Below are 20,916 nucleotides of genomic sequence, written 5' to 3' on the forward strand. Positions count from 1 at the left end.
TGACTGTTGTGAGCTGGTATCTCATTGTGGTTTTGATTTGCATTTCTCTAATAATCAGTGACAGTGAGCATTTTTTTCATATGCTTGTTGGTTACATGTATCTCTTCTTTTAAAAAGTGTCTGTTCATGTCCTTTGTCCACTTTTTTCTTTTTTCTTTTCTTTTTTTTTTTTTTTTGATACAGTGTCTCACTCTGTTGACCAGGCTGGAATGCAATGGTGATCTTAGCTCACAGCAACCTCCGCCTCCTGGGTTCAAGTGATTCTCCTGCCTCAGCCTCCTGAGTAGCTGGGATTACAGGTGTGCACCACCATGCCCAGCTAATTTTTGTATTTTTAGTAGAGACAGGGTTTCACCACGTTGGTCAAGCTGGTCTCGAACACCTGACCTCGTGATCTGCCCACCTTGCCCTCCCAAAGTGCTGGGATTACAGTTGTGAGCCACTGTGCCCAGCCTTTGCCCACTTTTTAATGGTGTTGTTTGTTTCTCTCTTGTAAATTTACCTAAGTTCTCTGTAGATGCTGGATATTAGACCTTTGTCAGGTGCATAGTTTACAAATATTTTCTCCCATTCTGTGGGAAACTTACATTTGTTTTATCTGAGTTCCTTCCTCATTAAAAGACCCCCAGTCCTCTCAAGAAGTATCAGAGAAAAGAAACTCAGCAGATCATCATATCCAGACAATGAGATGCCAGACTCCTCAATCCTCATGATTGCTTCCTGACCCCTCTTTATTTCCTGTTTTACTACACGTAGTCACATTTCTTCCCTGCTATATAAACCTCTAATTTTAGTTGGTGAGGAAGATGGATTTAAGACTGAGCTCCCATCTCCTCATTGCAGCTGAGGAGATTAAAGCCTTCTTCCTTGGCAATAATCATTGTCTCAGTGGTTGACTTTCTGTGTGGTGAGCAGCAGGACCTAGCCTGGACCCCTGGTGTTTTGGCAACAATTCCAAGTTTGGGGCACAGAGTGAGCAACAAGACAAGTCTTTACTCCCTCAAAAAGTTTATGTCCAGAACAGAAAACCAAATACTGCATGTTCTCACTCATAAGTGGGAGGTGAACAATGAGAACACAGGTAGGGGAGCATCACACACCGGGGCCTGTCGGGGGTTGTGGGGCTATAGGGGAGGTATAACATTAGGAGAAATACCTAATGTAGAGGATGGGTTGATGGGTGCAGCAAACCACCATGGCACATGTATACCTATGTAACAAACCTGCACGTTCTGCACATGTACCCCAGAACTTAAAGTATAAAAAAAATTACATCCTAGTGGAGAAAGCAGACAGCGATTCATCCAACAGATAAATAATTAATGTCCTTGCAGACAGTGAAGGGAATTTTGAAGTCACTCTACCAATGGGAGAGAAGCATAATTTTCCATAGAGTCATCAGGGAGGACTTCTCATAGGAGGTAATATTTAAGGAGGACCCTGAGAGATGAGAAGGTACTTATCACAGGGGAAGTATGCTTGTGATGGAGGGAACTATATATGCAGAAGCCCAAAGGCTGGAATAAACCTGACCCATTCGAGGAATTTCAAGAAGGCCAGAGCGGCCAGAGTGCACTGAGAAAGCATGGCTGGAGTGTAAGGCGAGACCAGCTGGCTAAGCAGAGGTCAGATCTAATGAGGAGAAAGAGGAGGAAGGGTTGCAAACCAGTGATGTATGAAGTTTAGATTTTCTTGGAAGTGCAATGGAAAGTCACCAGAGGATTTGAAGCAACGGGTGAGGGTTGTGACCAGGTTAGCATTATTAAGAGATAATTCTGCCAGAAAGCAAGGAAGTGCTCAAAGCCTAAGGAGATGATGTTACAAGGACAAAGAAGAGGCTATAAAGTCCTCAAGATTGGCCGGGCACCGTGGCTGATGTCTGTAATCCTAGCATTTTGGGAGGCTAAAGTGGGTGGATCACCTAAGGTCAGAGGTTCCAGACCAGCCTGGCCAACAAGGTGAAACCCTGTCTCCATAAAAATACAAAAATTAGCTGGGTAATCCCAGCTACTTGGGAGGCTGAGGCAGGAGAATCACTTGAACCTGGGAGATAGAGGTTGCAGTGAGCCGAGATCATGCCACTGCACTCCAGCCTGGGTGAGAGAGCCAGGCTCCATCTCAAAAATAAATAAATAAATAAGCAAATAAAGTCCTCAAGATCAGAGGCTATGACTTCAACCTATACTACAAAGCTATAGTAACCAAAACAACATGGTACTGGTACAAAAATAGACATATAGACCAATAGAACACAATAGAGAGCCCAGAAAAAATGCCACATACCTACAACCACCTGATCTTCAACAAAACTGACAAAAACAAGCAATGGGGAAAGGATTCCCTATTCAATAAGTGGTGCTGAGATAACTGGGCTACCCATATGTAGAAGAGAGAAAAAAAAAAAAGGAAAAAGACCGTGAGATGTAAAAATGTGAATGACTGAAATTTTGGGGAAACCTTTCTCAGATGTGTATTTTCATAGCTACAGCCCTCACCAAGAAAATACACACAAACACACACACACGCACGGTCCTACTGAATAGCACTAAATTATCCACATACTCCTGATAGATTATTTCACTCCCTACAAACTTCTGAGATGGAAGAAGCCAGCTTCCTAGGACTCCAGGGAGGAGAGGAATTTATGACAATATAGAGCAATCCCAGTTTCTTAGACTAACTAGCCAAACCCCTGTCAGCCTAAATAGCAAACAGAGACAGACTCTCTAAAGGAAAATATGTTCATTTGGGAATAGAACATTGCAGTGGGAATATGCATGCCACTGTAATATACGTGCATATTCAGGAAGGCAAAGGAAGACAAAGCTTTTTAGAGGAAAAATTGAGGAGAATTGCCTAATAGTTTTGAAATATTTGTCCTTGGCTACAAAGATCGATAACAAGGATAACACCTTTTCTGTAGAGACAGCGTCTTGGAAGGCTGGGCACGGTGGCTCACGCCTGTGATCCCAGCACTTTGGGAGGCTGAGGCGGGCGGATCACAAGGTCAGGAGTTCAAGACCAGCCTGGCCAATATGGTGAAACACCGTCTCTACTGAAAATACAAAAATTAGCCAGGCGTGGTGGCGGGAGCCTGTAGTCCCAGCTACTCGGGAGGCTGAGGCAGGAGAACCACTTGAACCCGGGAGGTGGAGGTTACAGTGAGCTGAGATCACGCCACTGTACTCCAGCCTGTGTGACACAGCAAGACTCCGTTTCAAAAAAAAAAAAAGAGAGAGCAGGCTGGGTGCGATGGTTCAGGCCTGTAATCCCAGCACTTTGGGAGGCCGAGGCGGATGGATCACGAGATCAGGACTTCAAGACCAGCCTGGCCAACAAGGTGAAACCCCATCTCTACTAAATGTCTGAAGACATTTTTGGTTGGTGGGAGTGCTGCTGCCATCCCGCTGTAGGGAACCTGGGATATTGTTTAGCACTTGACCAATATACAGGACAGCCCACCCTACCTCCCCAAAGGATTATGAGACCCAAATCCATTGACATTTGTGCTGGGATTGAGAAACCTCGCTTCAGTGGGATTGGTCCAGGTTGTAGCATACAGGATTGTTGCCATGGAGACAGGCAGACAAGGAACCAGTTCAGTAGGTTGAGAGCAGCATCCAAAATAAATAAATAAATAAGAGAATATAATAGAATAAAAAGGCATCAGGGGCTGGGCACGGTGGCTCACGCCTGTAATCCCAACAGTTTGGGAGGCTGAGGTGGGTGGATTACCTGAGGTCAGGAGTTCAAGACCAGCCTGGCCAACATGGTGAAACCCCATCTCTACTAAAAATACAAAAAATTAGCCAGGCATGGTGGTGGGCACCGGTAATCCCAGCTACTCGGGAGGCTGAGGCAGGAGAATTGCTTGAACCCAGGAGGCAGAGGTTACAATGAGCTGAGATTGCGCCATTGCACTCCAGCCTGGGCAACAAGAGTGAAACACCTTCTCAAAAAAAAAAAAAAAAAAAAAAGGAAAGAAAAAAGTATTTTCATCACGCATCTATAAGCAAAACTGGTCACAATGTATTGCACACTGGTACACAATGGTAGGATGGTACTGGTACACAATACATTGCACACTGATACACAATGTGCAATGTATTTCTTACCATGGATCTCAGTCTAAAAAGACTATGTTAGCTCCTGCATTAGCTCACCATCTGATAGACAGCACCTGCCTTCCTCCCCACCTCATCTCTTTGCCTCGTTCTCTCAATACTGGGAATCACTGAGGAAGAGGATGTCTCAGATCACAGGGGAGCTGGGTCAGAATCACTAGGGTCTTACAGACCCAATCTGCCCAGGGTCAAAGCCTAGCCCTACCACATAGCAGCTATGTGCCCTTGGACCGGTTGCATAACTAACTGTGTCTTGGTTTCCTTTTCTGCAAAATGGAAATGATAATAGGATGTACCTCCTATTGTCCTCCAAGTTGTTATGAGGATTTAATGAATTCATATCTGCAAAGAGCTTAAAAGAGTGTCTGGTACATGTTAGTGCTCCCTGTTAGCTATTATCATTATCATGACTTGCTCTAGAATAGCACTTACCCCAGGGTGTAATTCTTTTTATTATTAGGGGAAGGGGGCAATGTGGGTTCAGAGTCACAGAGAGGGGGTGGATCAGAGCCAGAATAAGGATGAGAAGCCCGGCTCAGATTTACTGTGTGTTGGGGGCAGGGTTGGCAGAGCTGCAAGTGCTAGGACAAGTGTCCCAAAACAGGTCTGACAAAGGGTTAAATGAAGCAGATGGGATTGTTCAGGATGGGATGAAAGGTCCAGGGAGGGTGGGGACAATCAGGCAGGCTGCCTCCCCGCACAGCAGTGTTTGTTTCCTTGACAGGTGGGAGGCCCAGCTCCACTCAGGTATGTGGCCAGACCAGCCAGGGCAGCCCCCTGGATCTCTCATCCCAGGCAGAGATGAGGAGAGGGAAAGCGTGGGGCCCTCCAGCCCAGGATGGCCCCGACCCACCTCCTCTCTCCCACCCAGGAGGGGCTGAGCCGCTTTGGACAATGGGCTGAGTCCCCTGGCCCCATTCAGCCCCACTGGCCTGTCCTGTCCCCACAGGGACTGCTGGAGGTCTTTGGGGGATGTTGGCACCAACTGCTCCTTTGTCTTGCTACCTACCCTAGAAAGAGCAAGCTAAGGGCTCTCCTCCCCAACTGAGGAAAGGAGGATATTTTGCCACGAGTGGCAAACGAGGACCCCTGCTGCCCCAGAGGAAGAGGAGGGAAAATATGTGTACCCACACATGCACACACACAAACACTCATGCACACTCTCTCACACTTATGCACACACAAAAACTCATTTGCATGCACGCACACACACACTCTTACACATGGACACACATGCATGAATACACACACTCATACACACACTTAAACTTATGTACATACACTCACACAGTCTCACACGTGTGCAGACTCAGTCACTCATGCACACACTAATACACACACAAATGCACACACATATGTATGCACTCTCTTGAACATATGCACACACACACAGCTACACACTCATATGTAAGCATTCAAACACACCCACACATGGACACACATGCTGAAAAACAAGCACACATTCATGCACACCCACACACCTATGAACACATGCATACACACATACACACACACATTCACACTCGCACACATATTCACACATGCTTATGCACACACAGTCACACCTGTGCAAACTCACTCATTGCACACACTTGACACATAGGTGGATGCACACACTCACAAGTATGCATGCAAGCACTAAATTGCACACTCACACATGGACACATGCACACACTTATGCACATTCACTCTAACACACACATGCTCATGCAGACACACACAAAGCACACACAGACACATAATCACACACTCATCCACACGCACACTCACTGGGCAGGAACTCAAGTCCTAGAGTTCTGGGTTTCATCCTGGTTCTGCCCCAACTCGCTTCACTGAGCCCCAGTTTCCCTACGGTTAAAGCAGAAATAGCAGCGTACACCTCCCCAGACATTGCAACAAGGTCAACCTGAGATGAGCTAGTCGTGAATCTGTAACAAGAACCCCACCCCTCGAGTCTTAGCTTCTCAGTGAGGGCCTTTCCTTGAACCCACTTTGTTGGAAAGAACAACGTGCCCACAACACACTCCAGCACCCCCGAGTCTCCATCCCGTCTCTTTTCTCCTTATTCCCTTCTTTTCTGGAGTGCAATGGCTCGATCTTGGCTCACCGCAACCTCCACCTCCCGTGTTCAAGCGATTCTCCTGCCTCAGCCTCCCGAGTAGCTGGGATTACAGGCATGCGCCACCACACCCTGCTAATTTTGTATTTTTAGTAGAGACAGGGTTTCTCCATGTTGGTCAGGCTGGTCTCGAACTCCCGACCTCAGGTGATTCGCCCGCCTCAGCCTCCCAAAGTGCTGGGATTACAGGCGTGAGCCACTGCACCCGGCCCCCTTATTCCCTTCTTAACACTGCATCACGTACTTACTCTGGTTATGGTTTAAGGTCATCCCCCTTTGCTGAAAGTGTCAGCTCAGCAGGGATCTTTTGATTTGCTCACAGCCATCCCCTCATTGCCCAGAACAGTGCCTGCACACGTAGGTGCTCAATAAATACTCATTGAACAAATTGAATGAATGAATCTCTTCAAAAGCATTGACTGAAGAGGTAAAGGGCCCTTCTTGATAGAGTAAAACTGCAAAGAGGACCCTTCCTTGGTATCATTGTGCAAAACCTCACATCAAGGCACCTCCCCTCCACAAAAAAAGGAATAATAAAGAGTCCTTTTCCAGGTTGAGAAAGGAGGGGGATGTTTCCTCTCCTGGGAAGAGTGACGACATCTCTAGAAGCCAGGCATGAAAGAAGAGAATGAAAACTCCATCCAGTGTGGATTGAAACAGAGACCCTACTCACTTACTGTGGTTCCTCAAAAAATTAAAAATAGAACTATGAGCCAGGCACGGTGGCTTATGCCTGTAATCCCAGCACTTTGGGAGGCTGAGGTGGGTGGATCACTTGAGGTCAGGAGATTGAGACCAGCCTGGCCAACATGGTGAAACTCCCCGTCTCTACTAAAAATACAAAAATTAGCCAGGCGTGGTGGCAGGTGCCTGTAATCCCTGCTACTCAGGAGGCTGAGGCAGGAGAATCGCTTGAACCCGGGAGGCAGAGGGTGCAGTGAGCCGAGATCACTCCACTGCACTGCAGTCTGGGCAACAGAGCAAGACTCCGTCACAAAAACGAAAAAAGAAACAAAAAAAACTGTGAGCTGAGCATGGTGATTGATGCCTGTAGTCCCAGTGACTTGACAGGCTGAGGCAGGAGGATGGCTTGAGCCCAGGAATTGGAGGCTGCAATGAGCTATGATTGTGCCACTGCTCCCCAGCTGGGTGACAGAGCAAGATCTTGTCTCTAAAATAAATAAATAAATAAATAAATAAATAAATAAATAAATAAATAAATAAATAAATAAAAGTAGAACTACCATATGATCCAGCAATCCCACTTCTTGGAACATACACTGTGAAAGGAAAATAAATCTCGAGACCCCAAAATCACAAAGCCAAAGGGAAAAGTCAAGTTGAGAACTACATCAGGCAAACCTGCCTCCCATTTCATTCCTAAATAAGATAGCTACCAAGTTGTTTGTTTGTTTGTTTGTTTGTTTTAGATGGGGTCTTCCTCTGTCGCTCAGGCTAGAGTGCAGTGGCTCAGTCTCTGCTCACTGCAACCTCCACCTCCCAGGTTCAAGTGATTCTCCTGCCTCAGCCTCCTGTGAGTAGCTGGGATTACAGGCGCATGCCACCACGCCTGGCTAATTTTTTTTGTTTTTAGTAGAGATGGGGTTTTAGCATGCTGGTCAGGCTGGCCTCGAACTCCTGACCTCGTGATCTGCCCACCTTGGCCTCCCAAAGTGCTGGGATTACAGGCGTGAGCCACCACACCTGGCCAATAGCTACCAAGATTTAAAAAGCAACATACCTCCCTCAAAATTTGCCCACAAGGAAATTCTTTGTGGGACTCAAGATCTTTACCCTAAAACAGTTCTGTTGAATTTCACCTTGGCAATGTAAATGGACAGCTTATCTTTACAGATGCGGGAAAGAAAGTCATCCCTCCGCTCGCCTGAGACAAATGCATATCTGATTGCTTCCTCTGCCCTATTGTTCACGTAAAAATGCAGATTTATGGACCCAGACTAAGGTTTAAGTGACTATTCCTCTACCTCCCTCTCACGTGTAAACTGTGTATTCAGTGAAAGGCTGATCAAAGACTCAAAAGTAGCTGGGTGCGGTGGCTCACGCCTGTAATCCCAGCACTTTGGGAGGCTGAGGTGGCCGGATCACAAGGTCAGGAGATCGAGACCATCCTGGCTAACACGGTGAAACCCCATCTCTAGTAAAAATACAAAAAAGTAGCCAGGCGTGGTGGCAGGCGCCTGTAGTCCCAGCTACTTGGGAGGCTAAGGCAGGAGAATAGCGTGAACCCGGGAGGCGGAGCTTGCAGTGAGCCGAGATCGCACCACTGCAGTCCAACCTGGGTGAAAGAGCGAGGCTCAATCTCAAAAAAAAAAAAAAAAAAAAAAAAAGACCGAAAAGTATGCAACCATTTGTCTCTTACCTACCTATAACCTGGAAACCGGCCCCCTCCCCACCCCACTCCCCCTCCACCCGCGCCGCTGCCACTTCAAGTTGCCTTGCCTTTCCGGACCAAGCCAATGTATCTTACACATCTTGATTGATGTCTCATGTCTCCCTAAAGTGTATAAAAGCAAGCTGCACCCTCACCACCTTGGGCAAATGTCATCAGGACCTCCTAAGGCTGTCACAGGTGTGTTCTCAACCTTGGCAAATAAACTTTCTAAATGGATGGAGACCTGTCTCAAATACTTTGGGTTCACAATCCAAACAAAATCAAATCAGTATCTCCAAGAGACATCTGCACCCCCCACGTTCATTGTAGCATTATTCAGAGTAGCCAAGATATGGAAACAATTTAAGTGTCCACCAATGGATGAACAGACAAAAAAATTGTGGTTTATCTACAGTGGAATATTATTCAGTCTTTAAAAAGAAAGACATTCTGCCATATATGACATCGTGGATGAACTGGAGGACATTATGCGAAGTGAAATAAGCCAGTCACAAAAAGACAATTACTGCATGATCTCACTCACATGCGGAATCTAAAAAAGTCAACCTCGTGGACCGGAGCGGTGGGAGGCTGAGGCAGGCAGATCACCTGAGGTCAGGAGTTTGAGACCAGCCTGACCAACACAGTGAAACCCTGTCTCTACTAAAAATACCAAATTAGCCGGGCATGGTGGTGCATGCCTGTAACCCCAGCTACTTGGGAGGCTGAGGCAGGAAAATCGCTTGAACCCAGGAGGTGGAGGTTGCAGTTAGCCAAGATCATGCCATTGCACTCCAGCCTGGGCAACAAGAGTGAAAATCCATCTCAAAAAAAAAAGGAAAGAAAGAAAAAATGCTAAAAGAGTTGATCTTAAATGTTCTCACAATCTCACTATTGCCCCTGTGCCGGCACTAACCGAGACTCAAACTACTCGTCGTCGTATTTGTCGGAATAGTAAATTTGTTTGCGGGACATGACTACTCCATCTGTGAGCCTTCAGCCCCAAGCTGCCAACCTCCCAGCAACTCCCAGCAGCAGGCAGGTATAAAGTTTTAGTTATGCAGGATGAACAAGTTCTGGAGACCTAAGGTACAGCATGGTGACTATAGGTAGTAACACTGTATTATATACTTGAATATGGTAAAAGAAGGCTGGGCGCAGTGGCTCATGACTGTAATCCCAGTACTTTGGGAGGCCAAGGCAAGCAGATCACCTGAGGTCAGGAGTTCAAGACCAGCCTGACCAACATGGGGAAACCCCATCTCTACTAAAAATACAAAATTAGCCTGTAATCCCAGCTACTCAGGAGGCTGAGGCAGGAGAATTGCTTGAATCCAGGAGGCGGAGGTTGCAGTGAGACGAGATTGCACCACTGCACTCCAGCCTGGGCAACAAGAGTTGCTTCATCTCAAAAAAAAAAAAAAAAAAAGAAGGAAAGAAATATGCTAAAAAGAGTTGATCTTAAATGTTCTCACAACATAAAAAAAGGTAATCATGTGAGGTGATGATGGGTATGGTAATTAGCTTGATCGTGGTAATCATTTCACAAGGTGTACATATATCAAAACAGTGTATTGTACATGTTGTATATGTATATGGTGGGATTGCTGGATCATACGGTAGTTCTACTTTTATATAAATACATGCAATATTTATTTTTTGAGTATACCTCAATACAGTGGGGGTGGGGCGGAAGTAGTCTATTACCTTGTTCATTCATTCATTCATGTAACAAGTATGTCTTGTACACTTACTATGTGCCAGATACTGGAACAGGCTGAAAAGAGGAAGTGTCAGGAAGGAAATCCGTATAGGAGAGCATCTGGGATGGAAGAGTGACCCTAATGTCCTGGTCTACCCAGGGCTTTCTTAGTTTTACTAAAGTCCCTCATCCAAGGAACTGCCTCAGGCTCAAGCAAACCGGGATACCCTACCAGTCATCCTACTGAGATCTGTGTCCTCCTGACCTGGCATTTGTCCCTGCAGCTCTGGGACTGTGATCAGTTTAGGTCCCTGGGCACAGCTCTGAGCTGCAGGAGTGAGGAGCTTTTGGGAGCACCTCCAAGGTGGAGAGGAAGAGGCTGGTACCTGGATTAGAAGTCGGGCCTGGATAATGGCAGCAAGATCAAGAGAATGGGTTCGGTTCTACCCTGGCTACCTGGGGGTCTTCCTCTTTGAGCTTTTTTTTTTTTTTTTTTTTTTCCTGAGACAAGGTCTCACTCTGTTGCCCAGGCTGGAGTGCAGTGGTGTGATTTTGGCTCACAGCAGCCTCTGCCTCCAGGGTTCAAGCGATTCTCGTGCCTCAGCCTCCTGAGTAGCTGAGGCTACAGGCATGTGTCACCATGCCTAATTTTTGTATTTTTTGGTAGAGACAGGGTTTCACCCTGTAGGCCAGGCTGGTCTCAAATTCCTGACCTCAGGTGATCCACCCACCTCAGCCTCCCAAAGTGCTGGGATTACAGGCGTGAGCCATTGCACCCAGCCCTTCCTCTTTGGGCTTCTGTCCTCTCATCTGTGAAATGGGGATGGTCATTTGGACCACTGAATCTACAGTCAGCATGAGTGCGTGCTTGGATAATCTGCTATGTCTGGCCTTCTGGCCCTTGAGGCTCCAGGGAGGTAGGAAGAGTCTCCTTCACTTGCTCAACCCACTCTGGGAGAACCAAGTGACCAGAAGAATCCATTGAGCATAAAGAATGCCCAGGCCAGCCAGGCGCCGTGGCTCAGGCCTGTACTCCCAGCACTTTGGGAGGCTGAGGCAGGTGGATCACTTGAGGCCAGGAGTTCAAGACCAGCCTGGCCAACATGTTGAAACCCCATCTTTACTAAAAACACAAAAATTAGCCGGGTGTGGTGGCACATGCCTGTAATCCCAGCTACTCGGGAGGCTGAGGCAGCAGAATCGCTTGAACCCGGGGGGCAGAGGCTGCAGTGAGCCGAGATCACACCACTACACTTCAGCCTGGGTGACAGAGTAAGATACCGTCTCACAACACACACACATACACAGAGAGAGAGCGAGAGAGAGAGAGAGAGTACGCCCAGCCAGGCCTGCCCCTCTTGGATCCATTGTCTTCCTTTGCTACCCAGCAACTGGGAAGAAAGGTAACTATCTCTCCAGGATTAGAGGAAACAGTAAGCAAACCTTTCTGCTTTTTGGTGAACCAAAAGTGGTGAAAGATAAACTGTAACTCTGGCAAGGGCAGGTTAGACTCAGGAACCCACCTCACAGTTCCACCGATGCCCAGTACACACACCCACTCCCACCAATGCCCCCTTCCCTTGATAATCCAACTCCCTGAACTTCACATCCCCCTGGCCAGGCCTGGGCTGGGACAATGACCACTGTTCAGGGACCCAGGAAGGGGCTCAGCTGCGCACGATGAGATCTGCCTATGTTCTGTGTCTTCACAGCCCTACTCCTGGGATGGGCAGTACAGAACTCATTTCCTCGGCGGTGTGGGGGGACTCATGTACCCAGAAACTGCCAGGAGAGGAGAAATCCTCAACCTTCAGTCTCTTCTCAGGCAAAGGATAAAAACTAGCATTTAGGAATCATCCAGAAAGTGGAGTTGGAATGCTGGCTGTGTGACTTTAAACAAAAGGCTTAACCTCTCTGAGCCTGTTTTCTCTTCTGTAAAATGGGGGATAACGGTGCCCCTGTGTTCACTCATCAGGCAGGTTCAATTGAGACAATACATGTAAAGTGCAGGCACATATTATATAGAAGGTGGACCCTATAAAATGATGGTGGGCCGGGCGCGGTGCCTCACGCCTGTAATCCCAGCACTTTGAGAGGCTGAGGCGGGCGGATCACCTGAGGTCAGGAGTTCAAAACCAGCCTGACCAACATGGTGAAACCTCTGTCTCTACTAAAAATGGAAAAAAAAATTAGCTGGGTGTGGTGGTGGGCACCTGTAATCCCAGCAACTCAGGAGGCTGAGACAGGAGAATTGCTTGAACCAGGGAGACAGGGGTTGCAGTGAGCCAAGATTGCGCCACTGTACTCCAGACTGGGCGACAGAGTGGGACTCTGTCTCAAATAAATAAATAAAATAAAATGATGGTCACAGAGGTCCTTTGGGCTCTTGGAGTTTCTCAGCCACAGGGTGGAGGGAGAGGCAACTGGGAGGTGGATTTCTCCAGCTCTGGAATTCTTTTAAAAATTGCTCTTTGGGGAGATGGAAATTCAGAGAGGTTAGATGTCTGGCCCAAGGACTCACAGCTTGCCAGTGGTGGGCTCAGATTTATGGCCAGGGATTAAGAGAGTCTTCTCCAGTGTTTTATGTCAAAAATCCTGCATGGTGTCTGGACTGACTCCAGAGGAATCCCTTGCAGAGGGACCGATGTGGCCAGAGGGGTGATGGGGACGGAGAGGGGTGTCAGCCCAAAGCCCAGTCCTCCCTGAAACAGGAGCAGGGTCTGCCTAATGCAAACAGCCCCCGGCATCAGACCCTGAGTGAACCTTGGGGACAAATGCAGTTAACAGCCTCCGTTGGTGGTGACCTGCTTTGAGTACAGGTCAGGGAGACACACCCCACTGGAGGTGGTGGGGTTGTCCTATACAAACCCGCCCACCATTCAGGCCATTGTGTGGAGGCCTCACAATGGTGTCCAACCACAAAGCTCTCCCTCCGTCCCCGGCTGCCCGGCCTCGGTGACTCAGGGCTGGGGGACCGGGGTGCCTTCCTCACCTGCTCCTCAGGCTAGATCCGGGGCCTGGGTGGGGAAGGGCATGGGGGCAGGTGAATCACAGGCTGTCTGCATCCAGGGCACCCCCACTCCCCAGATGGGGGAGGTGGATGGGCCTCCCCCAACCCCTTGAGGCCCCTCGCGGCCTCTGTTTCCAGGCCAAGCTGTGAGAAACAGCCCTTCCTCCTCCTCTGAGTAAATGAACAGACATCTGAGCACCCAGCTCATTATAGATCTCCTCTTCTGCAAGCCTCAGTTCATCTTGCACACGAGGGCTGTTTGGTGAAAAAACCCCAACTTCTTGCCCCCAGAGGCAACCAGAGTAAAATAAGTCCTGGGTGGGTTTGGGCAGCCCTGGGTCCAGGTCTGAACAATCTTGAAACTTCCCTGTAGGGAAGAGAGGCTGGCTCCCTTAACAACACCAAGCTGGATGCCAGCCCTTCCCTGAGCCCAGGGTCTTTTCTCTGGGCAGTAATGTCCAGGTTAACCTCCTAAAATGACCAACAGTTCTTGAAAGACCCCTTTGGACCCAGGAACATGCCTCCCACAACCCTCCCACGCTGCGTTTCTGCTTCCAGTCGTTCCCTCAGTGTCTCCCCATCACACAGCCCAGATACACGCAGCTCACACGAAAGGACCCAGATACACCTGATGGCTCCCTGCCTCCCAGCCCAGGCCTACTCCGTCCCCGCTGCCGCGAACGCCCTTCTCTTTTGCTCCTAACTGTGCCTGTAAAATTGCAACCCTGTACAATTCAGATGCCACCCTGCAGTTTAAGACCCCCGTCCCCACCGCCGCCACCTTCACCCCATCAATGCCTCTTAGCAAAGTTCCTGCTCAGCCCTGTACCCCGACTGACTGGACGCCCCAGTCTCTCTCGCCCACCAGACAGGAGCTCCTAGAACCCTGCGGCGGCGACTTGCTCATTTCTGTCCCTGAGAGCTGGGCATAGATACTGGGACTGGAGGTGCCGCTAAAACCCCCTCAGGGAGTGAGTGTGGGAGTGAGTTGGTGATGGAAGGAATCCTTGGGTGTTTCCACACCCATCTCGGCAGATACTCAATTCACAGTACAGCAGTTTTGTGAACTCGCCCACGTCAGTCTGGTAAATGCCGATTCATTGGGTCAGGGGTGGAGGAGGCATTTACAGAAAAGCAAAAGCAAAAGACCTCCTGGCTGTCCCTGCTGGGGCTTAGGAAGTGCAAGCACCTGTCATACCAGCCTCTCTCCTATAGGAATCCATCCAATTCCTCAATGAGCCCCAGCCCAGTCCCGCTTACCTGGCCAGCAGGTGAGGAGGAGGCTCACGGCCAGCGCCAGCAGGGGCCTGCTTCGGTGCCCTGGGTGTGCAGGGCCCTCCCAGCCCATCCTCCTGCCTGCCCAGGCTGTGCTCCTCACCCCCCGAGAGAGTCCCTGAGACTGAACCCAGCCCAGTCTGGCCCCGGCTGCAGGGAGGGTGGTGAGGACACACCTTGCTGAGCTTCTCAAGAGGGGCAGGGCTTGCCCTAGAGGGAAGCAGTGGGTGCCTCCTGGCAAAGGTCAGCTGGCACGATTCAGTGCACTCAGTGACTGACACCTGCAGGCTGATACCTTCCGAGAGCAGCGGCCCGAAGGAGCCCCCACCACGGACAGAGCCTGACTCCAGAGTCTGTTGCCAAACTGCGGGTCCCTCTGGGCTTGAAGGAAAACAGGGACCCAGGCATAGACCTGTCCCGTTCTCCAAACCCCCAGGCTCTACCTGACCCCCTCTTGCGCAGGGACTGGCACCGCCAGACTGGAGCTGGGTGGACCCTCCGTGGGGGAGGCAGGGCTGCCTCTGGAGGCTTTTGGAATGTTCAGGAGTGTAGGGGAGGCTGCATTCCCACGCGGGAACTCCCTGGCTGCCAGCGGAGCTGAGGGCCGGCCTTCTCGTACCCTTCCAAAGCCCCACAGAGCCACACCCGCTATATTCCTGCCGCGCTCTGAGCCCTACAAAACCACCTCGGGGCTGCAGTCCCTCACGCCCCAATCAAGCTCTTCAGCTGCCCTTGACAGCAGCAGAGAGGCAAGGAAAGGGCTGGTGTAGGGTACAGGGAGGGGATTGGGGGGTTCTTCCTCCTCCTCCCCATCTCTGCAACCTCCACCAGCTTCTTCTCACCCCAGGCCTGGGTGATGACAATAGTCACTCCAGAAGTAGGCTCTTCCCCCTCAAATCGGCCCAGCACAGATTGCAGGGTTTTAAGTACCATGCCCCTCAAGAAACCCCCTGCTGTCCCCCTTTGTCCAGGCACTCAAGAGATCCCCACCCCTCCAGCCTCTAACAGCCAGAGGAAGTAGGTTTATCATCACCCCTTTTTTTTTTTCTTTTGAGATGGAGTCTCGCTCTGTCACCCACGCTGGAGTGCAATGACGTGATCTTGGCTCAATGCAACCTCCGCCTCCTGGGTTCAAGAGATTCTCCTGCCTCAGCCTCCCAAGTAGCTGGGATTATAGGTGTGCACCACCACGCCCAGCTAATTTTTGTGTTTTTAGTAGAGATGGGTTTTTGCCATGTTGGCCAGGCTGGCTTCGAACTCCTAACCTCAAGTGATCCACCCGCCTCGGCCTCCCAAAGCTCTGGGATTACAGGCATGAGCCACCGTGCCCGGCCTGTCATCACCCATCTTCAAGATAAGGAGACACCTGCAGGTGCCCAGTGTGAAGGAGGCAGGCAGTGGATTTGGACCTCAGCATGCCAGACACCCCCACGGGGCCACCCACTTCTCCTGGGTCTTGTACCTGGAGCCAAACTCCATGGCCCTGTGGCTGGGCTCATGGCCCAGGGAAGTTTGTCAGCAACCCCTGGGGCTTATGCTCTATGCAATTTCCTATTAACCAATTCTCTTCTCTCCTTGCTCTGTAGCCCTTCCTCTCAGCATAGACACACCTTGAGTCCCAGACAACACCCTGGGCATGCAGTCTGGCCAAAACAGAGAAATGAGCAAGTACAGATGACCAAGCTGGAAACGAGAGGTAGATGGGAGATGCCAAACCCAGACGGATGGGGCAGGGAATCAGGGAAGGCTTCCTGGAGGAGGTGGCACATGCATCAAGATGGAAAGATAGGCTGGAGTCCTCCAGACCAGGGGAGATGGAGAGAAGGGAAGGGAAGGGAGTTTCCCAGGGAGGAGACAGTGGCTGGAAGCAACAGAAAGGAAGGCAGGAAGGGGAAAGTTGAGCCTAAGTTTTGTCCAAACTCCCACCTTAGTTCTCTCTCAAGGCACCCCTCCCTCACTTAAGAAAAATCATCGCAGAGAAATAGAAGGCAAGCCAGTGAGTTTTCTGGGCAATCACTGTATTTAATTTCCCTTACCTCAGAGATGGGAAAACTGGGCCCCTAAAAAGAGTATCACCTGTAATCCCAGCACTTTCTGAGGCTGAGGCAGGTGGATTACTTGAGGTCAGGAGTTCGAGACCAGCCCGGTCAACATGGTGAAACCCCCGTCTCTACTAAAAATACAAAATTAGCTGGGCGTGGTGGTGCACGCCTGTGATCCCAGCTACTTGGGAGGCTGAGGCAGGAGAATCGCTTGAACCCAGGAGGTGGAGGTTGCAGTAAGCGGAGATCACGCCACTGCACTCCAGCCTGGGAGACAATAGCAAAATTCCATTTCAAAAAAAAAAAGAGAGAGCACCAGAATCTGCAAGATCAGCGACAGAACTGGAAACAGGCCCCAGGACTCTGGACTCCACAACCAGAGTTGCATCTGGGAAAATGGGTTTAAATTCCAGATAGGTCATCATAGCTCCCAGTTTTTGTTTTGTTTTGTTTGTTTTTGTTTTGTTTTGTTTTTTGGGGATGGAGTCTCGCTCTGTCACCCAGGCTAAAGTGCAATGGCGTGATCTCGGCTCACTGCAACCTCCACCTCCCGGGTTCAAGCGATTCTCCTGCCTCAGCCTCCCAAGTAGCTAGGATTACGGGCATGCACCACCATGACTGGATAATTTTGTATTTTTTTTTTTTAGTAGAGACAGGCTTTCACCATGTTGGCCAGGCTAGTCTCGAACTCCTGATCTCAAGTGATCCACCCACCTCGGCCTCCCAAAGTGCTGGGATTACAGGCATGAGCCACTGTGCCCAGCCCTGTTATCCTAAATGAATAACCCACGGACAGAAAATCAAATACTGCATGTTCTCACTTATAAGTGTGAGGTAAACAACGGGTATGTATGGATGTAAAGACGGGAACAAGAGACACTGGAGGGTACTACAGGTGGGAGGCAGGAGGTGGGGCTAGGGCTGAAAACCCACCTATTGAGTACTATGCATAGTATCTGGGAGACAGGTGCATTCGTACCCCAAACCTCAGCATCATAAAATATACCCATGTAACAAACCTGAACATAATTTGTACCTCCTGAATCTAAAATAAAAGTGGAAACTATAAATAAATAAATAAATAAATGTTTTTAAAGTATGTTTTAAAAAATTAGGCCGGGTGCAATGGCTCACACTTATAATCACAGCACTTTGGGAGGCCAAGGTGGGTGGATCGCTTGAGGCCAGGAGCTCGAGACCAGCCTGGCCATCAGGGTGAAACCTCGTCTCTACTAAAAATGCAAAAAAATTAGCCAGGAGTGGTGGTGCACGCCCGTAATCCCAGCTACTCGGGAGGCTGAGGCAGGAGAATCGCTTGAACCCAGGAAAGGGAGGTTGCAGTGAGCGAGATCCAGTCTGGGCAACAGAGTGAGACTCTGTCTCAAAAAAATAAAATAAAATAAAATAGCCTCTGACTGTTGGTGGGAATGTAAATTAGTTCAGCTCCTATGGAAAACAGTATGAAGATTTCCCAAAGAATGAAACGTAGAACTACCATTCAACCCAGCAATCCCACTACTACCCAAAGGGAAAAAAATCTGCCCAAAGGAAAAGAAAGTGTTTTATCTAAAATACACTTGCACCTGTATGTTTATTGCACAAAAGCAAAGTTGTGGAATAAGTGTCCATCAATGGATGAATGAATAAAGTAAATGTGGTACGTATACGCCATGGAATACTATACACCCATAAAAAAGAATGAAATCATGTCCTTTGCAGCAACATGGTGGAGATGGAGGTCATTATCCTAAGTGAAATAACTCAGAAACAGGATGTAAAATACCATGTGTTCTCACGTAAAAGTGGGAGCTAAACAATGAGTATACATGGACACAAAGATGGAAATAATAGACAGTGGGAACTCCAAAAAAAAGGGAGGGTAGGAGGAAGAGTGAGGGTTGAAAAATTACCTATCGGCCGGGTGCAGTGGCTCATGCCTGTAATCCCAGTACTTTGGGAGGCCAAGGCAGGTGGATCACCTGAAGTCAGGAGTTCGAGACGAGCCTGGCCAACATGGTGAGACCCCATCTCTACTAAAACTACAAAAATTAGCCAGGCATGGTGGCGCATTCCTGTAGTCCCAGAACTCAGGAGGCTGACGCAGGAGAATCGCTTGAACCCGGGAGACGGAGGTTGCGGTGAGCCGAGATCACACCTTTGCACTCCAGCCTGGGCAACAAGAGCAAAACTCCGGCTCAAAAAAATTTTTTTTAAAAATTAAAAAAAAACTTGAATGACGAAATAATTTGTACAACACACCCCCGTGACATGAGTTCTCCTTTGTAACAAACCTTCCCATGTACCCTTGAACCTAAAATAAGAGTTTTTTTTTTTTTTTTAAAGGAACTGGGGCAGAAGGGCACAGATTTCTGGGTGCTGTCTTCTCAAAGGTCTGACTGCCCCTCTGTGGGAAAATGAAGAGGACCACAGCAGAATCAAAGAAGGAGCAAGGCAACCTCTGGCTCCTGCTGTCCCCAGACTGACCCAGCCTGAGTCAGCTTTGCTTATGTGATAACATCGCTGGGGGCAAAGAAGAGATGTCAGGTCTGGGTGGGGCTGGTTGAGTGAGACAGAGGGCTGAATAAAGAGGGAGAGAGATCAGTGGCAGAGACAGAGGAGGCAGGGTCAGATAGGAGGAGGAGAAATCCACAGTCATCTCTAAACAGCAAGCTGCAGTGGGGTTTGTTTGTCTGAGGTTTTTTTTTTTTTTTTTGAGACGGAGTTTTGCTCTGTCACCCAGGCTGGAGTGCAGTGGCGCGATCTCGGCTCACTGCAACCTCTGCCTCCCGGATTCAAATGATTCTCCTGCCTCAGCCTCCCGAGTAGTTGGGGTTACAGGTGCCTACCACCAGGTCCAGCTCATTTTCGTATTTTTAGTGGAGACAGGGTTTCCCCGTGTTGGCCAGGCTGGTCTCGAAGTCCCGTCCTCAAGTGATCCACCTGCCTCGGCCTCCCAAAGTGTTGGGATTACAGGTGTGAGCCACCACACCCGGCCAGGGAGTGGATTTCAATGGCACGGGAGAGTCTCCCAGGGCAAACATCATGGAAAACGTGGAACTAGAGGAAACTCAGAAAAGCTGTTGGCATTTCTTAATAAGATGGGGTTTCCACGTAAGAGAACAGAGAAGCCTGGATTGTCAGGCTTAGAAGTCACAGGGGACACTGGGCATGGTGGCTTATGCCTGTAATCCCAGCACTTTGGGAAGCCGAGCCTAGAGGATTGCTTGAGCCCAAGAGTTTGAAACCAGCCTGGGCAACATAATGAGACTCCATATCTACAAAAAATAAAATATAAAAATTAGCCAGGCGTGGTGGTGCTCACCAGTAGTCTCAGCTACTCAGGAGCCTGAGGTGGGAGGATGGCCTGAGCCAGGGAGGTCAAGACTGCAGTGAGCCAAGATCACACCTCTGCACTCCATCCAGCCTGGGTGACAGAGTAAGACCCTGTCTCAAAAAAAAAAAGCCAGGCATGGTGGCTCACGCCTGTAATCCCAGCACTTTGGGAGGCCGAGATGGGAGGATTGCTTGAGGCGAGGAGTTTGAGACCAGTCTGGGCAATATAGTGAGACCCTATCTCTCTAAAAAAAAAAAAAAAAATCACAAGGGAATGACAGGGGAGCTGGAGGTAGTCTAGGTTCAAATCCCCACAGTAGAAGAAATGAACATGACCCTGAAAGTGTTTACCGAGAACGTAGTGTTTGCCAGACATCCATCTGCGAAACCAGAAGGACACTGACATCAAACCACAGCATCGACAAATGACGTGAGTTCAATATTTTCTCTGAGCCACGCCCTTCCCAGAAGTGAACAGCTCTTCATTCTTGAGGTTTCTCTGTGAAGTGGTGCGTTTCATTGACCCATTTTACAGCAGGGGAAACAGAGACACAAAGAAATTACATAACTCACATGAGATTGCACAGCTGGGCCCTGTATGTTTCCATTTGTAATGTGTTCAAGGACAGGCAAGAGGAATTGAGGGGAAAGAAGCCAAAAGAGTGTTCTGAGGCGGGGCGTGATGTCTTATGCCTGTAATCCCAGCACTTTGGAAGGCTGAGGCGGGCAGATCATGAGGTCAGGAGTTCAACACCAGCCTGGCCAACAGAGTGAAACCCCATCCCTACTAAAAATACAAAAAAAAAATTTAACTGGGCATGGCATGATGGCGGGCACCTGTAATCCCAGCTACTCAGGAGGCTGAGGCAGGAGAATTGCTTGAACCCAGGAGGCAGAGGCTGCAGTGAGCCAAGATTGT

The 20,916-nt window shown here is 49.1% G+C and overlaps 1 protein-coding gene across 1 annotated transcript in view; it reads right to left on the minus strand.

The window, feature by feature from the left end:
* Positions 1 to 20,916, minus strand: part of MUC16 (mucin 16, cell surface associated) — a 220,729-nt gene that overhangs the window by 149,258 nt on the left and 50,555 nt on the right. The gene's annotated exons all lie outside the window — the stretch shown is intronic.

Source organism: Hylobates moloch, unplaced genomic scaffold (assembly GCF_009828535.3).
Source record: "Hylobates moloch isolate HMO894 unplaced genomic scaffold, HMol_V3 SCAFFOLD_12, whole genome shotgun sequence".
Lineage (NCBI taxonomy): Eukaryota > Metazoa > Chordata > Mammalia > Primates > Hylobatidae > Hylobates > Hylobates moloch.